A 7,117-nucleotide genomic window follows, 5' to 3' on the forward strand; every position below is an offset into this window, starting at 1 on the left:
GTTACAGGAAAGCTTTTAAACGATTTGTATTCAAAACATTGCCATTGCCTCTGCTAGCATTGTTAGTTTGAAATACAATATCTTAAAAATGTCAATAGAATATCCCGTTAGCTAAAACATGATGTCAAACGTTAAAAGCCAAATATTGATATTTTCGAATGTTCACAAATGCTTGGCAAAATATATTAATCAAATAAGGTTTATTGTGAGGTGGTTTTCAAACGTAGTCACTAAAGATAATCTCGACTGGAGTCAGAAGTGTTTCCGATAGCACAGCCAACTGACTTGTTTAAATAGTTTATGTATATTTGTTTAATTATAGCGATGTATATAAGTGTCCCAGATTTTTACGACTGACGAGGTCATCTATTCTTCCGTCCTGTTCAATATTTTTACCCGAGTAATTACCTGCGAAATGTTCGTAGCGACGATATGGATAGCTCCCCATACAATGGTGTAATGATATCGGGTACATAAGTGGTTTTGTACCTACTCGGTGGAATGTAAGTGGTAAGCCTTATGTTGCGGTATTACACACTTAGAAACTGTACCAGACTTTTCTTTACAACTCCATGCCTTCAGAAGTACTGTTGTAACGATTGCAGAAAAGGTAAGATACTTTCTACTTAATCTAATTAAAAATCCTTAAAAAAATATTCAAAATATCTAACAATTTCATAATTATTCATACTCAAATTTTCATTGACAAATATTCTTTGAATTTGACAGTTGTTGAATTTTCAATAAGTGAGAAGTGTTCTTGAGAAATAAAAGCTAACACTATATGTGTTATTGTTGATTTTTTGTTTTTTATGTGTCTCTTTAATCAAACACTGAATTGTATGGTACCTAATGGTTTACATTTTCTCAAAGAAAACACTTGTAAAAACAACGAAAAAACAAGTGGTTTGGGTAGTAATTGTATGATTGATAAAAACCGCCGTAATAAAATAATGATGATTAGAATATAGTTCGAGCACATACCGAATTCCACGGAAATATAAAGCTCTGGGTTACCCGTCTTCTAAAGAAGTGCACTTCGTCCATTGTAAAACTTTTTACAAAGCGAAATTTTGCGACCATAGCCTCTAATTTCTTTCTTAACGTTAAGGAGATTTGCTATTCAGTTGTCACAGTATCCCTTGATGTAAAAATAGTATTTATACAACAAATTTTATTCGAGTTTAAGAATTACAACTCTTAATATAATTAATTGGACAGTCCCTTAATGTAAAAACAAATGTAATCAATGTTAAATGTATGTATATATGTACAAGTAATAATTTCTTTTCTCATTAAGGAATATTGTGACAACCCTTAATGTAAAATATCCTCTGAATAAAAAAAAGTGCGTAAAGGTATAGTCGTAGCCCTTTATTCTAACATATTATCTCTCCCATCCATTCCTAAAAGTAACATGTTTTAAATGAATTTGTTTGGTACATAAAGCGTTGACACAGCGCACCCTTAACAATTGTTTACAGTAATGATTGTACTATATCAACCCTTAATGTTAACAACGTGATAAATGTAATCATCTATGCTGTCGCCGCGGAATATTTAATCATTGTGTGCTGATGCCGTGGTATATTTTGTCATTGTGTGCTGTCGCCGTGGTACATTTTGTCATTGTGTGCTGATGCCGTGGTATATTTTGTTATCTATGCTGTATCCGTGGTATATTTTGTCTTTGTGTGCTGATGCCGTGGTATATTTTGTTATCTATGCTGTCGCCGTGGTATATTTTGTCTTTGTGTGCTGATGCCGTGGTATATTTTGTCATTGTGTGCTGTCGCCGTGGTATATTTTGTCATTGTGTGCTGATGCCTTGGTTTATTTTGTCATCTTTGCTGTCGCCGTGGTATATTTTATCATTGTGTGCTGATGCCGTGGTATATTTTGTCATCTATGCTGTCGCCGTGGAATATTTATTCATTGTGTGCTGATACCGTGGTATATTTTGTCATCTATGCTGTCGCCGTGGTATATTTGATCATTGTGTGCTGATGCCGTGGTATTTTTTGTCATCTATGCTGTCGCCGTGGTATATTTTGTCATTGTGTGCTGATGCCTTGGTTTATTTTGTCATCTTTGCTGTCGCCGTGGTATATTTTATCATTGTGTGCTGATGCCGTGGTATATTTTGTCATCTATGCTGTCGCCGTGGAATATTTATTCATTGTGTTCTGATACCGTGGTATATTTTGTCATCTATGCTGTCGCCGTGGTATATTTTGTCATTGTGTGCTGATGCCGTGGTATTTTTTGTCATCTATGCTGTCGCCGTGGTATATTTTGTCATCTATGCTGACGCCGTGGTATATTTAGTAATTGTGTGCTGATGTCTTGGTATATTTTGTCATCTTTGCTGTCGCCGTGGTATATTTTGTCATTGTGTGCTGACGCCGTAGTATATTTTGCCATTGTGTGCTGACGCCGTGGTATATTTTGTCATTGTGTGCTGACGCCGTTATCATTTTCTTTTGCTATGGCGTTCCGAAAGCATGCATTTCTATTTCTTATTTACTTTATAGACAATGTCTTAAATGTTTTACGGAAAAAAAGTTTAGCATAAACCCAAACATAATTATATTTTAAATTGTGGTGTAAACATTTACACCAACTGTTAGCTCGATGTAAACATTACAGTGCTCAACAATTGTCAACCCTAACTTATGAATAGTTTATATGGGTCTATACTTATATTCACAACAAACGATGGCTGGTGTCCAAACGGAAACCATACACAAGTACGTATTTACCGTCAATCATAGAGCAAAACACACTTCAGTATTAAAAATAGTTTAGATAAATATGTAGTTAACATATAAACATGTATACATGCACCGTGACGGCAAGGTTAAATCCGTCTGTCAATACCTTCAAAAGCTATGAAAATTGATCGAAACTTTATATAAATATGTTGTTTAGGCCTTAGCCTTTTTGGATTGTTGAACACAATTTGAAGTAGTTGAAGAAGGCACGTTTTGTAAAATTAAAACCCCATGTTGATCAATTATTTTGTACTGGCATTGATCGAAATTGGAAATGGGTATTGATAAAAAAGAATAAAGAAAATATTGGGTTGCATATGGCAGGTTTGTGGGTAACTTAAGGTCTTAATGAGAAAAAAAGTACATTCCATGCCCAATTATTAAATACCTTATATATAAATACCCTGTACTAAATACATGTCGTGACAATAGTAACACTCGCTGTTAAGGTGGTATGCAGGGGTGGCCGTCAAAGAGAAAGAAATATGCGTGTGGGATGGTTATGTCTTAGTATATCCGCTTCGAGTTCTGAGTTTTGTTTTGCTTTACAATACGTTACATGGAAATGGTAATACTATCTGTCATCGATACATAATGTCAATGTAGACATACACATCATGTAGTGCCAGAACGTGGCATGTTTTCAATCACATAAGAGTTACTAAAACGCACTCCCCTAAAGTATCGGAACAAATACTGACTACATGAGGCACGGTAGTCTAGTGGTAGGACGCCGGGCTCGTGACCGAAGGGTTGCGGGTTCGCGTCGAGGCACGGCACTGTGTTGTATCTTTGAGCAAGATACTTTACTCTGCTTTTTCCATTCTACTCAGCTGTAAATGAGTTCGTGGTTGGGCAGTGCTATAATTGTTGAATGCTAGCTGTGAACGCCGAATGGCAGCACCGGCTGGATATTGGCTGGTTGCAAAGGCCCTTTAACCGCGGATACTAATTTGTGAACCGCTTTGAGACGACCTACGAACTATGATGTGATAAAGCGGTATATTCCGTCTTTGCGTATTGCAGAGTTATCTTCTCTTGGGAGCCGGTATTGATTGTTACGTCCTTGGTTTGTGTGAGGAAATTACGTCGTTTTATCAAAAATTGATGACGTTACTCTCAAAAACAAGTGACGAAACAATCAATACCTGCTCACAAGAGAAGATAACTCTGCAATACGCAAAGACGGAATAAGAACCTCGAATTATTATTATTAGTAGTAGTAGTAGTATTTTTTTAGTATTACAATGATACTCCGTCGGATTGAATCCCCAAGGTTCCAGGGGTTACACTCTACTCTACTACGCCCTCTACATGCCTGGGATATGTCACGACAAAACCTAACGCTCTGGATAGATCTTACTGATGATACCTGTAGGCTATGTTCATCATTTCATGTACATTATCGTGCGGCAACGTAACGGTAAAACTGACCGGCTTGGAAGTCTGGTGTCGCTTCTCTGTAATCTTAGATAATCTCAAATATTAGCCTGGCGATTGTTCAATATTTTTAACCTGAAACCAATCAAATAGCTAACTTTGTGTCTGCGATTTTGTCAAGACACATTACAGGGGTGAAGAGAACGTAACGGAGCGTAACCTCTGGAATGTCGATGTACCAATTCAATTCAATTCAACTTTATTCTCTTCCACAATACAATGTATAGAGAAACATATTTACCGGAATCAGAGAATGTAGGATTCACTTTACCATTGGTTTTTATTTTATTCACCGAAATTTCAGAAAAATTCCAGTAGTGAAAATTTGAATTATTTATTATTATCAAAATTAAATTAGAAAGTAATTGAAAAAAAAAATGTCAATCTGATCCATTTATATCCCTATTTTGTACGTTTTGAGCTATTACACTCGTCCTTTTCTTACGCATGGTATCACATTAATATATCTTATCAATTTAAAATAAACGTGGTTGATTGTAGTTCTGAATAGGTTTCAATCATTCTTAACATCATATGCTGCATTTTGGCATGAATTGATTTACACACTGGCATTAGTAGAGTGTCATGTGTTATACAGTATATCGTGTATCAGCACAGTGTTTGTATCGTGCGTTTGGCTAGTTTATATCTGAACACACACGATAGATTCAATCAACGTATACAGTCAGACACGTACTTAATTGTTATGAGTGTGATTTGACAAATTAAATTACAATAATATCGTTTATCAATGTATAGTCTTGTAACTATAAACACCCATTAGAACTATTTCCACACCTTGAAATCGATCATGCCGAGCTTTTTGGTGACTATCATTCACAACTCTTGGCCATGGTCGACAATTGAATTCCTCGCATTTGGTTGGTCAATTTGTACTGAGTATGTATGATCCGATTCATGAATTAGTGAGGATATAAATACACCAACTAATAGTGGCAGTAACTATTACTGCATACTTCCCACCTCTCACAATGGAAAACTTTTGGCAATAAATCACTTGCTACCACAGTCCACTGCACACATAATGCCCGTTCATGGCCAATCATGACCACATGACCATGAAAGGGGGGGTACCCAGTGGACTGTGGTCACAAATGCTGTAAGAAAGGGGAGATAATCAATAAGTAAGTAACGATGAAGTCAATACAGTGGAAAGGATACACTTAGTTGACACATTTAAAATAAGGAAAAAAAAGAGTTAAAAATGGTTATTTCATGATTGAAAAACAAACAATAATAAATACGGAGTTGGCAGTGTTATTGATTTCCTTATCACGTGAGAGGATAAGCATTTCCTGGAAAAGTTTATAATCTTTAGGAGCTGTTTCTTTATACAAAATTGCCGTTCAAATATACCATTCAATGAAAGATCTGGAATTCCTTAGGGATTGGTAAACCCTTACATTGTATACATGAAAATGGTTTCGATATCCTGTACCTTTGCCACATCTTCAAATTAAACTGAAAATGTAGTCAGAATTCAACATTGTGTCCCGTATTTTGTTCTAATTGTTGAACAGACACTCCTTACCTTCCCTGACACTAGTACTGGAGCTGGATAGTAAACCAAAAAAACTTGTATCCATTATGAAGGATACACTCAGACTGAGCTATTGAGAATAAAGACAAACTTACCTGGTTCTGATTAGTACTCACTAAGACAGGTAAATGTAAATTATCTGCATTGTAGGGTAGGTAAAATTAATGTCCAGGTGAACATTTTTTACTCAATTTTTCTGTTTTGTTCGAGTTGGGAAGCATGCAGTAAGCCAGTTATTGCATGATTTCTCGTCACTCGGGACTTATTACACCCGAGCGAAGCGAGGGTGTAATAAATCCCTTGTTACTCGAAAACCATGCAATAACCTTATCTTGTTCTTCTGTGACGTCAAGTTTACCTGCCTTTTGTCTACTTTTCAATGAAGACAAACTGATGGGTTGTTCTTCGGTGACAAAATCAGTGACGTAGATAGAAGGTAGGGTATTGTTTTCCTTACTTTAGGTAGATAGATAATGGGTTTATATTTTCCAACTTAAGATAGAGATTGTGTACATATATTCCCACTATGTAAATATAGCTAGGGTACATATATTTCCACTTTAAGTAGATAGATGTAGGGTACATGATGTCTTCCCACGAAAACGCTACTTGACCGTAATATATATGTTTATAGTTAGCAGGACTGACGTATGAATACACTAACATCAGAACGTAGAATACGACCGACGCGTAGGAAAATCTCCAGGGCGACATGAAGGTGTAAAATGTCTGCCTTCCGGGACGCTTATCCCAACATGATATCACGTGATTTTGTGAACTGTTAGTGGCGATACAACTTAATCATGATAAAATAATCGTTATATTGCTCTATGCTTTGAACTGTGTCGCCGACCGTATCAATTTAAGTGTCATAAACTTTATACGACCATCACAGAAAATGTACGCCTGTTTGTCTCAAGTGCCCATTTCTGGTGTTTTCAGTACAAATATAACGATTACGTCAAGTGCCTACGTTGCTTTGAAATTCACGGAAACGTTGCCTGTTTATACAAATCGCTATGTAATACTGCACTACCGATCAAGGAACGTATAGAATTGCAAATGTTTGAACTCTTTGGAATATCGATCAGAACAGTTGGTACATTTGTATCACAACCAGCTTACATGTTAATGCCGTAAGATTGTACCTTAGAATGGTATTCATTTCTGTAGTACTAATTCTCAAAATGAAAAGCCGCGATGGTTAAATGGTGTAGGTATCTCTTTTGTACCACATATATTCATCAATAGCATTGGCAATTAAAAAGAACTAGTATCTCTTTTGTACCATTTCTCTTCGTTAATAACATTAGAGGTTAAAAGAAGTGAATCATGCAAAATC

At 36.1% G+C, this 7,117-nt stretch overlaps 1 protein-coding gene across 1 annotated transcript in view; it reads left to right on the forward strand.

Annotated features, from left to right (window-relative positions):
- The first annotated feature begins 401 nt into the window (after nt 1–401).
- The window catches only part of LOC110466744 (alpha-protein kinase vwkA-like), a 32,308-nt gene continuing 25,592 nt past the window's right edge, over nt 402–7,117 (forward strand). Inside the window, exon 1 of the mRNA XM_021523466.1 lies at nt 402–610. The gene's annotated coding sequence lies outside the window, so the exon portion shown is untranslated. The remainder of the gene's footprint in view (nt 611–7,117) is intronic.

This window comes from Mizuhopecten yessoensis, unplaced genomic scaffold (genome assembly GCF_002113885.1).
Source record: "Mizuhopecten yessoensis strain PY_sf001 unplaced genomic scaffold, ASM211388v2 scaffold11145, whole genome shotgun sequence".
NCBI classification, from domain to species: Eukaryota; Metazoa; Mollusca; class Bivalvia; order Pectinida; family Pectinidae; genus Mizuhopecten; species Mizuhopecten yessoensis.